The sequence below is a fragment of the Nomascus leucogenys genome, chromosome 7b, assembly GCF_006542625.1.
Source record: "Nomascus leucogenys isolate Asia chromosome 7b, Asia_NLE_v1, whole genome shotgun sequence".
NCBI classification, from domain to species: domain Eukaryota; kingdom Metazoa; phylum Chordata; class Mammalia; order Primates; family Hylobatidae; genus Nomascus; species Nomascus leucogenys.
The window spans coordinates 93,834,708-93,850,110 of record NC_044387.1 but is presented as its reverse complement, the minus strand read 5'-3'; the positions used below and the strand labels follow the sequence as shown (position 1 = coordinate 93,850,110).

Genomic DNA, 15,403 nt, shown 5'->3' with positions numbered 1-15,403 from the left:
CCATGGCCAGCTGTGATGGCATTATGTCAATGGTGAAGGATGCAAAATGGAACACTCTCAGACTCTTAGGTAAGAAGGAATTTAAGGTTAAAATCACCTAGGAGCAGATTCTAACTGTCATAAATAAGTTGAAACACTGGCCTGGAAATAACAAACCAAAATGTAAATAGAAGTTTCAGATGAAATTGCTTTAATCTTTAAAAAATATGGAGAATGAAAAAGGTGCTTAAACACTGCCCAGCATACTTTTTCAAGAGGAAAGAAGAGAAATTCTCTGAACTACAGACTCAAGGGCCTGCTGATTCTTCAGTTACATAATTCTAGGATTTACTTTAAAATGCAGTTTGAATGCAAGATTTGCTAAATTAAATCATGCCTTTGACAAAGTTTATGAAGAGAGTAGAGAGACAGGGAATCATACAATTTTTTTTTTTTTTTGAGACAGAGTCTCACTCTGTTGCCCAGGCTGGAGTGCAGTGGCGCAATCTCGGCTCACTGCAAACTCCACCTCCCAGGTTCAAGAGATGCTCATGCCTCAGCCTCCCGAGTAGCTGGGATTACAGGTGTGTGCCACCACACCTGGCTAATTTTTGTATTTTTAGTAGAGGCGGGGTTTCACCATGTTGACCAGGCTGGTCTCGAACTCATGACCTCAAGTGATCTGCCTGTCTCAGCCTCCAAAAGTGCTGGGATTGCAGGCATGAGCCACAGGGCCCAGCCACATTTTTTAATAATCTAATTCAACTTCAGTAGTAGTTCATAATCTTTGAGAGTCAGATAAAAATCTATGCATCCTCTTGAAGTGGTTAGATAGTATGGTATAACAAACCATCTCAAAACTTAATGGCTTAAAACAACTACCGTTACATTGCTCGTAATTCTGCAATTTGTGCTGGGCCCAGCTGGTAGTTCTTCTCCTGGCTTTGTCTGGGATCACTCAGGCAGCCTCAGTCATCTAATAGCTTACATGAGGCTGAATGGCCCAGATAGCCTCAGTCATATGTTTGGTGGTTGTTGTTGGCTGTCAGCTGGGCCATGTGTTTCCAGCAAGACAGCTAGGTCTGATTCACTTGGTAGTGGCTAATTCACTTGGTAGACAATGAAAGCAAAACTTGCAAGGCTTCTTGAGACCAAGGCTAAGAAGTCACGTGACATCATTTCTGCCTCATTCCTTTTTTTTTTAAATTTATCCTATATAATATATATAATATTATATATATACAAAATATATATTTTATATTATATATATTATATATACAAAATACATATTTTATATATATTATATATACAAAATATATGATATATAAAATATATACAAAATATCTATAATATATTATATATAAAATATATACAAAATATATATAATATATATAATATATATATTATATACAAAATATATATAATATATTATATATTATATACAAAATATATATAATATATAATATATATATAATATATACAAAATATATATAATATATAATATATATTATATACAAAATATATATTATATATACAAAATATATATTATATATACAAAATATATATTATATAAAATATATATTATATATAAAATATATATAATATATAATATATAATATATAAAATATATACAAAATATATACACTATGTGTGCATGTGTGTGTGCGTGTGTGTATGTGTGTGAGACAGGGTCTCACTTTGTCACCCAGGCTGGAGTCCAGTGGCACAATCATAGCTCACTGCAGCCTTGACCTCCTGGGCTCATGTGGTCCTCTGGCCTCAGCCTCCGAAGTAGCTAGGATTACAGGCACACATCACCACACCTGGCTAAGTTTTCAATTTTTTGTAGAGACAGGGTTTTGCTTTGTTGCCATGGCTGGTCTCAAACTCCTGGCCTCAAGTGATCCTCCAGCCTTGGTCTCCCAAACTTCTAGGATTACAGACATGAGCCACTGTGCCCTGTGCTTCTGCCTTTGCCTCATTCTTTTGGACAGAGTAGCTGTCACAAGGCCAGCCCAGATCAATGGACAGGGAAAAAGACAATACATTTAGATGGAAGTTACTGCAAAGACCTGTGACTGTATCTAATTTACCACACTTCCCCTCAGAAAAATGCTTCTACACTAATACACATGACATATGTTAATTTCAGGGGAATTTGTGGATCCTTCCAACCCAAGTTAAGAGTCTCTAACCTATTCTAACCATGGATATATCTAAATGAGGATATTAACACTCAAGAAGACTAAAGATTTGCCCAAAGTCAAACAGATATTTATTTAGTTACACAAGCACATAAGTGTGGCCTATATCATTCAGGTTTTATAACTCCTAGTCCCATGCCATTTCCATTATGCCCAACTGCTAATTACTTTATTCTTACAGGAAATGAATTCCAGCAATTTTATAATGATCACTCAACCACCAAATCAAGACGATGTAAGTCAAATGTATACAGTAAAATATAAATATCTTATTTAATCCATATACTCTACACATAAATCCAGATAGGAGAGTAGGCCAATTAAAAAAAAAGTTGACTCTTGAACCACACAAGGGTCAGGGGTGCTGATACCCTTGCAGTCAAAAATCTGAGCGTAACTTTCGACTCCCCAAACACCTTACTAATAGCCTACTGTTGACTGGAAGCCTTACTGATAACATAAACAGTCGATTAACACATATTTTGTGTTAGATGTATTATGTACTGTATTCTTACAGTAAAGTAAGCTAGAGAAAAGAAAATTTTAATAAGAAAATCACAAAGAAGAGAAAATATGTTAACTTTCATTAAGCGGAAGTGGATCATCATAAAGGTCTTCATCCGTGTCCTCTTCAAGTTGAGTAGGCTGAGCAGGAAGAGGGGTTGGTCTTGCTGTCTCAGGGGTGGCAGAGGTGGAAGAGGTGGAGGATGTGGTAGGGGAAGCAGGAGAGCCAGGCACACTTAATGTAACTTTTACTGAAAAAAATCCACATATAAGTGGACTCTCGCAGTTCAAACCTGTGTTGTTCAAGGGTTTGTAGATGTGAGGAGTAAATTACTTTACTAATTTGCTAAGTGGCATAATTATTTGTAAATTGTGAACTGTTCCCTAAGCCTAGCTCTCTTTTTACTTATTGGTACTCACTATGCTTCAATTAACTCACGTGGAAAAGTTGATTACAACAGATAATTTGTGATTACCAGGGTTGTTTTCACTTTTAAACCATTCACTTAAAAATCATTCATTGATATGAACAGCAAGTAACCAATTGATATGGATTTAAACATAAACACCAGGCACAGTTACCACTGCGAATTTTTGTTTGTATCTCATAAGATAAAGATAATTAAAGGGAAATTGATGTGGCTTAAATTATTGCCATCTTGTTGCTGTTGTTGCCACTTGAGGGTTGCACCTGTGCTTAATTTTTAAAAATTATCAGTATGTTATTTTATTTTTAAGTTTTTTGCTCATTTGGAATGGTGATCTGGCCCAAATGGATAGAGAAAAACTAATTAGTTTTGAAACACCTGATTTTCATTAGCAACTAATAAAAGCTAAGGTTTTTTTCCTTACCTTTTTATCATAAAAATGTTCAAACATGCAGAGAAATAGAAAAAATAGTACAATGCATACCCATAACCCAATACGTTTAATTAATAATTGTTATTATTTTGCCATCTTTGCTTCATCTGTTTTTATGTGGTTGCTGGACCATTTTAAAGTCAATCACCCTCCAGTACTTCAGCATACATCTCAAAAAAAAATGAGGACACCTTTTTAACATAACCAAATACCAATATATGCCACTTAATAAATTCACAATAATTCCTTAATATCATATAATACCCAGTCCATATTCAAATTATTACCATGGTTTTATAGGGTTTTTAAGAACATACTGTTTTAAAGTTAATTTTTATTTATAATTGCTACATAATAATAACACATTCTTATGGAGTACAGTGTGATGTTTCAATGCATGTAGACATTGTATAATGATCAGCTCAGTATATGTAGAGTTTTTTTTTCCAATTTAGAATCTAATCAAGGAACACATGTGACAATTGTTATGTCTTCCATCTTTTTTAATCCGGAGCCCAGCCCTGTTTCCCCTTTTCTCATGCTATTGACTTTTTTAAAAGGCCAGGCCTTAAAAAAAAAAAAAAAAAAAAAAAAACAGTCCTGGTCTTCATCACTTTTTTGTACTTTACTAAGCCTGTCTTATAGAAGGCCCCAGTTCTAGACTTTTTGATTCTTTCTTTAAAGTGGCTTAACTTGTTCCTCCATCCTCTGTATAGCCTACACATCTAAAGTCTCGACTTGATTCAGGTTACACATTTTGAAGAATACTCATAGATGAGGCTATCTCCTTCATACTGCATGGCAGCAGCCAGGCATGGTGGCTCACACCTGTAGTCTCAGCTACGCAGGAAACAGATGGGAGGAACATGCTTGAGCCCAGGAGTTGGAGGCTGCAGTGAGCTGTGATCATGCCACTGCACTCCAACCTGGGTGACAGACCGAGACCCTCTCTCTCAAAAGAAATTTTTAATAAAAATTTTAAAAACATAGTGCATGGCATCAGGATCACATTGAGCCTGGTTTTCTCACTATTAGTGATGCCAAGTTTGATTCTCAAATTAAGATAATGGCAGCCACAATTCTCTTTACTATTAAGATATATTTTCCCTTTGTCAATTTGCTAGTCATCCTGGGGTGATAATTTGGTGCCATGAAAATATCCAGTTCCCTAAAGTTAGTTTTCTTTCAAAAATAACAGGTTGGCTGGGCATGGGTGCTCACGCCTGTAATCCCAGCACTTTCAAAGACTGAGGCGAGTGGATCACTGACGTCAGGAGTTTGAGACCAGCCTGACTAACATGGTGAAACCCCGTCTCTACTAAAAATACAAAAATTAGCCAGGCATGGTGACACAAGCCTGTTATCCCAGCTATTTGGAAGGATGAGGCAGGAGAATCGCTTGAACCCAGGAGGCAGAGGCTGCAGTGATCCTAGATGGTGCCACTGCACTCCAGCCTAGACAACAGAGCAAGATTCTGTCTCAAAAAAAAAACAAAAAAAAAAACAGGTTGTGCTTTTAATTTTAATAAGGAATTATACTCGGTTTTTCAAAGCTTTCATCAGCTGGGTATATTCAACCTAAAATTATGAAAATGAACCAGTGTCTACAATAAACCTTTACATAACTATTCATTTTCTTCTCATATATTTATTGGTTTTAGTACCATTCTGGTTTACAGTAGTCATGCATGCTTGGACTCGTAAATTGGGCATTGGTTTCCAGAGTTCTGTGCAGGAGTTCTCTTCTTTATTCATGTTATTTTATGGCTATTACATGCCAAGTTCAGAATTGGAGCAGTGTAGAATGTAGTGGAAATGAATGTCATGCTGTCATCCATAATAAAATTAGATCAGAGATGCACCCAGTGTACGAACAAGCCAGCCCTTACTGTAGGAATGATGGCTAATAGACTCTTAGTATACAGTAATTGTGCCACACACTGAAATTGAAATGTGGATCCCTTGAAGTGACCTCTTTCTTTTTTTAAGCAGGTCAAAAGACATGAATGAAAACACACCAGTAACCAAACATGGTAATATCAAGCCTAATTAGGAATCAAACATCATTCCTAAAGTCTGTGTCCGTTCGTTTTCTTTATTTCATTTGTTTTTGTTTCTTCCTCATCTGTGATTCATTTTCCTTTCGTCATCTTCCACAATGGCTTCTGCAAGAATATTGGTCTTGAAATGTACAACATGGCTCGCACCCACTTCAAACATTGTTTAAAATCTCATTTATAGGCCGGGCGTGGTGGCTCACGCTTGTAATCCCAGCACTTTGGGAGGCCGAGGCGGGTGGATCACGAGGTCAGGAGATCGAGACCATAGTGAAACCCCGTCTCTACTAAAAATGCAAAAAATTAGCCGAGAGTGGTGGCGGGCGCCTGTAGTCCCAGCTACTCGGAGAGGCTGAGGCAGGAGAATGGCGTGAACCCGGGAGGCGGAGCTTGCAGTGAGCCGAGATCGCGCCACTGCACTCCAGCCTGGGTGCCTGGGTGCCTGGGTGACAGAGCGAGATTCCGTCTCAAAAAAAAAAAATCTCATTTATTATTTTGTACTGTGGTCTCACTTAAAAGCCGGTGTTACTGAGACTGCAGAGTACATGCCTTTAATTCCCAGGGTGAAGGGGTGTGGGGTGTGGGAGAAGAGAGCGCGCAGGACAAGCAAGAGGAAAAGCTAACACTGAGACAGTCCACACGGAAATGTGAGGAAAACAAGAATATTCAGAAGTCTTATAGGCAGATGAATTCTCTCTGGACACTAGAAAACTGGAAACTACCCAAACCCAAGCTTAGTAAAGTACAGAAAAGTGATGAAGACCAGGACTGTTTTTTTGTTGTTGTTGTTTTTTGTTATTTTCTTCCATCAAGAGGTTAGTTGCCTAAGGACCACATTCCCAGGATTACAAGGATTTGCCTTAATAGCCCAGAGAACATTTATCTGCAGTAGAATTATTAAGATGAAGAGATGAGATTCTATGTGAGTCACCTCTTACCTGAGACTATATTTCAAACTTAAAATTAACACTGGGAGTAATCATAGTACATTGAGATCAGCAGGTTAAAGCTATATTAAGTCAGAATTATGTTTTTCCAATTAACTTTAATTTTCAGATACTAAAATCCAGGTGTTTTGGGGAGCCAAGCCCAGTTTTTTTCCTCAGGGATTTATCTCCAAAATCCAGTTGGATCCCAGCTCTTTGGGAGGCCAAGGTAGGAGGATTGCTTGAGGCCAGGAGTTCAAGGCTAGCCTGGGCAGCATAATGAGATCCTGTTTCTACCAAAAAATTAAAAAATTACCTGGGTATGGTGGTGCACACCTGTGGTCCCAGCTACTCAGGAGGCTGAGGGGGGAGGCTCACTTGAGACTGAGAGGTCAAAGCTGAAGTGGGCTATGATTATGCCACTGCTCTTCATCCTGGGCTACAGAATGAGATCCTGTCTCGAAGGAAGGAAGGAAGGAAGGAAGGAAGGAAGGAAGGAAGGAAGGAAGGAAGGAAGGAAAAAAAAAAAAAAAAAGAAAACCAACTGGGTTTAGCATTATTCCTTTAAAGAAAAACAAAAACAAGACCGTGTGCTGAAATATCTCACACCATAGCTTAATTATATTTATTCAACTAACTTTCCACTTTCCTTCCTCCACTCCCAGATAGAAAATAGTCACCTACTATTGAAAGCTGCTTGGGTGTGGGCTGTGCTGCCTTGGAAGAGGAGAGTATCCCAGCTCTCCATAGGGTGTGTGCTGAAATGATGCACCCCCAACCCCAAAACATTTTGGAAATGACCGAATAAAAAGCACTTACCTAATAGGAAAGAGAAGAAGATGGGAAGGAAATTTCCCTGTTCCTGGTGCAGTGGATATTTGTGCTCTTTTTCTAAGAAAGCTGTGAGTCACACCTTTATAAGAAGCTCAAATTTCAGACTACCCATGTGTTTCAGGCAATTAATTACTCAGTCCCTCATTGTGGCAGGGTCTCTTCATTCTGGAAGTTGCCGTAAGATATGAGACACAAGATAAGTGAGCAGCAGGCATTGAACTACAATTTTCATTCCTCTTGTTGAAGGGAGCTTGGCTGGAAGAGCCAAAGTGGGTGGTGTCCCAAGCTTCCACCTTTTATCTACTGATTCATTTGAACAAGCTCCTCTTACATGCAGTGCTGCCATTTCCAACAACAAATTTTCAAGTATCTGGCAGCCAATTCCTTCCTTCTGTTCCAGGTAAAACAAGGAACCAACACATACACATCACCCAGAATATGCTAATTGTAGTCACTTATGATGGAAAATCTCATACACGTGAAAAAATTACCATGGAATGTTACTATGAAGGCTCCAAGCATTAGGGCAGCTTAGAGCTGAAAGGAATGTAATACTGGCTTCTTTTTAATTTTTTATTATTTTTTCTTTTTTTAGAGACAGGATCTTGCCCTGTCACCCAGGCTGGAGTGCTGTGGTGCAATCATAGCTCACTGCAGCCTCAACCTCATTGGCTCAAGTGATCCTCCTATCTCAGCCTCCTGAGTAACTAGGACTACAGGCCACCATGCCCAGCTATGATGGCTTCTTATATCAGGCTGGAGATTCAGTATGCAAGAAATTTAACTTTATGATGCAATTAAAATTCTATTTCAAGCCCTTATGCGGTCAGTTCAGGAACTTTCCCTGTCCATATGCTGTTACCTGTGAATTCTGAGGTGGCTCACACAGAACCAAGGCATTGGAGGGGCTCGTGTGGTTCTGTAGGTTGTCTCTACTCAGTGGACACTGACTTGCGAATCAACCTGGATTGTCCGTGGTCACAAATTCAATCCTTATGAGGCCTTTATTTCCATCTGCCTACCCTTCAATTCCTATATATATATACATATATATTTATATATATGTATATATATATATTTTTTTTTTCCTCAGGGATTTACCTAGGAAATGAGGTCCAAGTTTCCTTTGTCTTAAATCTGTCAAGGTTTCTGCCCATTCCCCAAGAGCAGGGTGCAGGCCCTTGCCCAGGAGCCCACACTATCTGCCTCTCATGCTTGCCCACCATGCTTCTTCCCCCAGCCTTCTTCAATTTTGGTACCAAGGGCAAAACAGAATTGCTTTCAACATTAGCTCCTCTCCATGAGTGAGTGGCATTTTTTATTTCTAAACTGTGATAAAATATATATAATATAAACTTTATCATTTTTACCATTTTAAAATGTATATAGTTCATGGCATTAAGTACATTCACATTGTTGTGCAACCATCACCACCATCTGCTTCCAGAATTTTTTCATCTTTCCAAACTGAAATTCTATATCCATTCATCACTAACTGCCTCAGGCCCTGGCAACCACCCTTCTACTTTCTGTCTCTATGAATTTGACTGTTCTAGATACTTTCTATTCCTATAAGTGGAGTTATATATTTGTTTTTTATTGCTGGCTTATTTCACTAACATACTATCTTCAAAATTTATCATGTTGAAGCATGTGTCAGATTTCCTTCCTATTTAAGTCTGAATAATATTCTGTTGTATGTATATACTATGTTTTCTTTATCCTTTCATCCACTGATTGACACTTGGCTTGTTTCTACCTTTTTTGACTATTGTGAATGATGTTGCCATGAACATTGATGTATAGATATCTGTTTAAATCTCTGCTTTCAACCCTTTTGGCTGCAAAAGGATTAAACCCAAAAGCAGAATTGCTGGATCATATGGTAATTCTCTGTTTAATTGCTAAACTGTTTTTCACAGTGCTGCACCATTTACATTCCCACCAGCAATGTACAAGGGTTCCAATTTTTCTATATCTTTGCCTTCCAGTGAGTTTTAACAGGGGTGTTCTTGACACTTGGGGTCAGCCCTTCTTTGGTATGTAGGACTGTCCACTCCTTGCAGAATGTTCAGCATCCTTGGCCCCACCTACTACTTGTAGATAATGAGATATTTCCCAGTTATTGTGACAAACATCTCCCCAATCCCACACAACACAATTCCAAATGTCCCCTAAGGGGTGGAAACAAGCTGCCTGGTTAGAACTCCTGGTCTATGCCATGAGTCCTTGCTGCTTCCCCAAGGCCTTATCTCTGTAAACTCAAAATCCTAGTAGAGGCTCTTTTTTTTCTCTTTCTGTCACATTCCTTTCTTGGTTCAATAAGCAGAAGATGATATAGTTAGTTGAATGGAGGAGACACGAAGGGGAGAGAGAGAATACAGAGGAAAAGAGAGAGAGATTTCAAAATATTAACTCACCACACAAGGATTTTTCATCTTATTTACTTACTAGTTTAATTGAATGGAGGAGACATGAGGGGGTGAGAGAGAATACAGAGGAAAAGAGACAGAGAGAGTTCAAAATACTAACTCACCACACAAGGATTTTTCATCTTATTTACTTTCCTATTGAGAAACTAACGGTTTTTGTGATCTTTATTTTCTTGTCAGGCAAATTGAGATTTTCTAAAAAGACCTCAGGCTTACAACACCTCCTTCAAAAAAGGATGTGAGCTATATTAAGGAAATGAATGTAATGATAAATACAACTCTTGTGTCTTTCCTGGAAATGTTACACTGGTCCAGGGATGTCTCTGACTATGACTTGCCTAGTCTCTTAACTTCTCATGACATCCGACGCCTCCAATGGGAAAGTGAAGTTCAGTTAAATGGTTGCCAAGTGTCATCCCTTAAAAACAGTGTAATTGTAGGCAGTGATCAGTAAATCATCACAAAAACTCACATAATTTGAGTTTACACTCACATAAATTTCTGAAAGTGTGAAGAATTTCTGACTCTTCCTACTTCATTTAAATTTTATATTACCTTTTCAAGTTTTATTTTCATAACTTTCTGATGTTCTGTCTCCCCATTCACAAATCTGGATTTACAGAGTGATTCAATTCCTGAAAAGTGGTCACTAATTACATAATGCTTAAATTCAAATAATTTTCTCACAAAAATATACAAAAGCAAAAGGTGTATTCCAATCAATTGGAAAAATTGGCTATTATGCTACCTCCCCCATTTCTGTATTGCACGAATGTGAAGTTAGTCAATAAAGATAAAATATGTAATAACTGAATTTTAAACTTTTTTTTTTCTTGAGATGGAAACTCGCTATGTCACCCAGGCTGGAGTGCAGTGGCATGATCTTGGCTCACTGCAACCTCTGCCTCCTGGATTCTCTTGCCTCAGCCTCCTGAGTAGCTGGGATTACAGACATGCACCACCACACCTAGCTAAGTTTTGCATTTTTAGTAGAGATGGGGTTTCACCATGTTGGCCAGCCTGGTCTCAAACTCCTGACCTCAGGTCATCCACCCACCTCAGCCTCCCAAAGTGCTGGGATTACAGGTGTGAGCCACCGTGTCTGGCCCAGGAAGTCAACTTTTACCAGATGTGTTTGTTGTTCTAAATCACAAATCTAACCAAATCATTATCTGCCATGACTGCCACTGTGTCATATAACCGCCATCAGGATGTATTCAAGCTCTTTAGCACAACAGAGTGAGGCCTCTGGAATGTGGTGGCTGCAACCCCCCATGGCCTTATTGCCCCCTCAGCCCCTCAGCCCCCACTGCCCTAGCCAGGTCTGCATATTTACAATTGTCCTGCACCTACGACTGAGCCCTGCCTCTTTTTCCTCATCCACAGAGTTTTCTTCTTTCACAAAGCTCCTTTCCTTTTCTCTCTGCATCTTAAACACCACTCTCATTTTTCAGGATTAATCCCAGGATTGAGGGCTCTCCTTCTCCCACCCTCCAACAGCTAGATCATCTGTTCCCTCCATGGGCACTCCTACTGTATCTTAGAGAAACTTCTCTCACATCGCCTACACCCAGGTGGCTGCAAAATTTATTGCCCAACTTAGGGTATGTTTGCAAATGATAGAGAGCTATTCGTAGATTGAGAAAACAGATAGAAAAGAGGACTGCTCTAGGCTAACAGGATGTGTGGTCAGGCCAGCCTACCATTAACACTTTACTCCTAATTTATTTATTTGGCTGTCCCACCTTCCCAGACGGAGTTCCTAGCTGGCAGAAACCAGGTTTATTTTCTTTGGTATCTGTATGCCATCTGCCTGGCACAGTGCCTAGCATATAGTAGATACTCAACTAAAGTTTGTGGAACACATTCATGGCTAGATAGATGAATTAATCAACACATTAAGTGGGGGCTATTTTTTTAGGATCGTTTTTACTCCAACAATAGCTTTGAAGATAATGTTGCAATGGCTAACTGATTTTTCCTTAAACTGGCTAAGCATGTCTTTAAATGTTCTATGGCCAAATACTTGAGCTTATAATATAGGCAAAATTCTTTGCATGTAAATTTATTAGCATTTAATCATATAATTATTAAAATTACTGAATCATGTGATTGAATCTCACCTGCCGTGTTGGGTAATTCTGTGTCAACTTTACTGCCCCACAGGGTGCCCAGTCATTTGGTCAAACATTACCCTGGGTGTGTCTGTGAGTGTGTTTTTGGGTGAGATTAAGATTCTCAGCAAAAAGATTTCCCTGCCTAATGTGGGTGCACTTCATCCCATCAACCGACTAGAATAAAAGACCCAAACCCTCCCTCAGGTAAGAGGTAATTCCTCCTGCCTGTCTGCCTTTGAGCTGGGACATCGGATTTTCCTGCCTTTAGACTCACACTAAAACATCAGCTCTTCTTGAGCCTTGGGTCAGCCAGCTTTTAGACTGGAACCGTATCATTGGCTTCTCTGGTTCCCAGGCCTTTGGACTCAGACTACAACTACACCATCAGCTCTCCCAGGTCTCCAGCTTTCTGACTGCAGATCTGGGGACTTCTCAGACTCCACAATCACATGAGCAAATTTCTTATGATAAATCTCTTCCTATACTTTATTAGTTCTGTTTCTCTGGAGAAGCCTAATACACTTGGCAAAAGAAAATCTAATTTTGTCAAGTTCATCCATAAAGTATCACAGCTTCACGTAAAAATAATGCTTGTAAAGTTATATACTGGAGATACAACTGGTAAAGAAAATCATAAGTGATAAAGGTAGACTACATGTAAACACACCTTGCATATTATTAGTTTACTCCATAGCCATATTTTAGACATTGAATTTTATTTTTCTTTGTTTTCCTTTTTAAAAGAAACATTCTTCCATAATATATTCACTGCATAACAGCTAAAAGGTTTGTGCCTCAATTAAGGAAGAAATGGTAAGAAAAAGAAGGCACCCAAGCGTTAAGAGGTCAGTATGGTTCTTGCTCTCAAAACTCATTTTCCAGCTGGGCATGGTGGCTCATGCCTGTAATCCCAGCACTTTAGGAGGCCAAGGTGGGTGGATCACCTGAGGTCGGGAGCTCGAGACCAGCCTGACCAACATGGAGAAACCCTATCTCTACTAAAAATACAAAATTAGCTAGGCGTGGTGGGGCATGCCTATAATCCCAGCTACTTGGGAGGCTGAGGCAGAAGAATTGCTTGAACCCAGGAGGCGGAGGTTGCGGTGAGCTGAGATCGTGCCATTGCACTCCAGCCTGGGCAACAAGAGCAAAAAAGCAAAACAAAACTCATTTTCCATCTTCCACCCTTCAGGACTCAATAGCCTCTCCTGGGATGGGTATGCACATAGGCTACCAGAGTGACTATTTGCCAATACTTACCAGGCAAGTCAATCCAAAAACTGGTTTGCCTAAACAGTTTTTTTTTCAGTCTGAAATGGTCATTTAACTTTTATTTTTTGTTGAATTAAATACTCATTGGAGTATAAAATGGTGTGTGTAGCAGGATGGACGAGGTTGGTAGAAGCTTAAGACAAGATTATTCCAATTTCTGTACTATGAGCTGCCTCCAGGATGGGGTGATCCTTTGTAGAAATATTTATTATTTTTATTTAGTAAAAAGCCAAAGTTAGGATACCAATTATGCCAGCGGTCAGGCCCAGTGGAGGCTTGGCCATAATAAAAAAGCCTAGAAAAGTCCAGAAGTTTTGGTTCTCTAGTCCAAAACTGCATTGTTTTCTCCCAACTGTACCCAGTATTTATTAGGAACCTACCCTACCATGTGCTTGCCGTTATACAGAATGATTCTAATATTTCAAAGGACTTTTTAATTGATTCTCAAAAATCAATCAGATGGTTTCTTTTTTCTGACTATGACTATACTTAGTATGTAAGTATTTCTAATCTTAGTATCCAGGAGTAATGACTTTTAAAAATTCTTTGTGCACAGTCGTAATTTTATCATGTGAACAGGGTTTCCATGTTTCTTTTAATTTTCAAAAAGTATATGACATTTTCAGTTTCTATCGCTTCCTAAATACTTAATCTTTAAAGGTTAAAAATTAGCAGACTTTCCTTCTTTCATTTTAATTCATGCCCTTTGATCTTTGGGGGAAAATGTGTTGAAAGCCTGTTGCTCACAGAGGAATTTTTAAAATGTTTTCCAGAGTCCACTGATTTTTATGAAGTTTATTAATTTTATTTACCTTTTGTCACTAAACTATGAACATATCTAACTTGAAGAAACTATTAAATAAGCTTGTATTTCATTGCTCTTAATTAGAATGATGGTGCTTCTAAAAATTCCCACAATGGTGAAAAATAACAAATCAAGTTACTTAATTCACATAATTTCCTTGAACTATATTAAAAGGGTCATATGGTTTCTTTAATGTTGTATAAGACAAAAACTGATTTTAGTAAGTAAATGTCTTTATGAAGTACATTTAAAAATAGGAAATGAGAAATGATCCAATTTGGGTCTTTGTTATTTGATTTGCTCTGGTGGAATGGTGATTTGTTTCTTCACAGTCTTTATAACCATGTACTCAGCAACCAAAGACTGCCTGACAGGTCAGTATGACTGAAACACTCAGTTACCTGCGAGCCGGTCTCAGTCTTTAGACTGTAAGCTCCACAAAGGAGGGATTATGTCTCATTAGGCTTGCATGTCCCGTATGACCTGCTTGGTGGGTTGCACAAAATAGATGCCCAATATAGGTTTCTGTACCAATTAAAAGTCTTGTTATCTTCTGTTCTTATAATAGTTTATACTAACTGGTAAACACATATTGAGATGCTTACCAATGATATCTTAAACGACAACAACAAAAACAACACATCCTGACCACCACCCATGCAAAAAAAAAAAAAGAAAGAAAGAAAGACATAGAGAGAGAAAAAAGAGAAATGAAGGGGATAGATCACAAATATGAACTCTGTCTCGTGTCCCCATTCCCCCTGACTCTGTCTGGGCATTCTTCCTGGGCTAGAGATGCTCTGCCTCCCAGCAGAAGACAAGAGCCCTAGAAAGACTGTCATTCATTTACTGGAGAGAGAAATGGTTCATCTACACACACACTCAGAGCCTGGCTAGCTACAAAGCCGTGGTCCGTGGTAGGATGTGCGTCTTAGCGGAATAAGTAACCTTGAGCAGACACTGGATCCAGCAGTAACAAGCCTCCCCTGATGACGGCGTAAATTCCAAAGGAGCTGGAGAACGATTCTTCTTCACTTTATCTGAATTCTCTGAAGGATGAGTGGGAGGATGGTTTCTTCTCCCTTCCTGAAGGTTGTTTTGTTGGTGCCTTATGCTAAGAGAATTCAGCAGATACAAATTTATTATTTTCTTTTAGACAGCATTTTCCCTGCAGTTAGAAGAAAACTGCACCTCACATCCAAGAATATCTAATTCCCAAAATACACGATTCCAATAGGGAGTTTATAGAATTTGCTTCTTACCAAAGCAAAATATTGAATACATGAAATCTAATATCTTGCCAATTTAATGAATGCCTAATAATTTTTAAATAGCATATATCATTTTAATACTTTAAACAGTTGGAAGATTGTTGAGGGATAATTTGTCAATTTTTTAATAAAAGAAAATTC

General features: G+C 38.6%; 1 long non-coding RNA gene across 2 annotated transcripts; it reads right to left on the bottom strand.

Annotated features, from left to right (window-relative positions):
- Positions 1-2,759: 2,759 nt before the first annotated feature.
- LOC115836069 lies at positions 2,760-15,403 on the bottom strand. Of its 2 annotated transcripts, XR_004031072.1 has the most exons (4): positions 14,940-15,403; positions 7,351-7,530; positions 6,848-6,985; positions 2,760-2,938 (listed from the first exon to the last, which is right to left on the bottom strand). It is a non-coding gene; the product is annotated as an uncharacterized LOC115836069 (long non-coding RNA). The 2 variants fall into 2 exon arrangements; XR_004031071.1 differs by lacking the exon at positions 14,940-15,403 and having other exon boundaries at positions 7,351-7,970.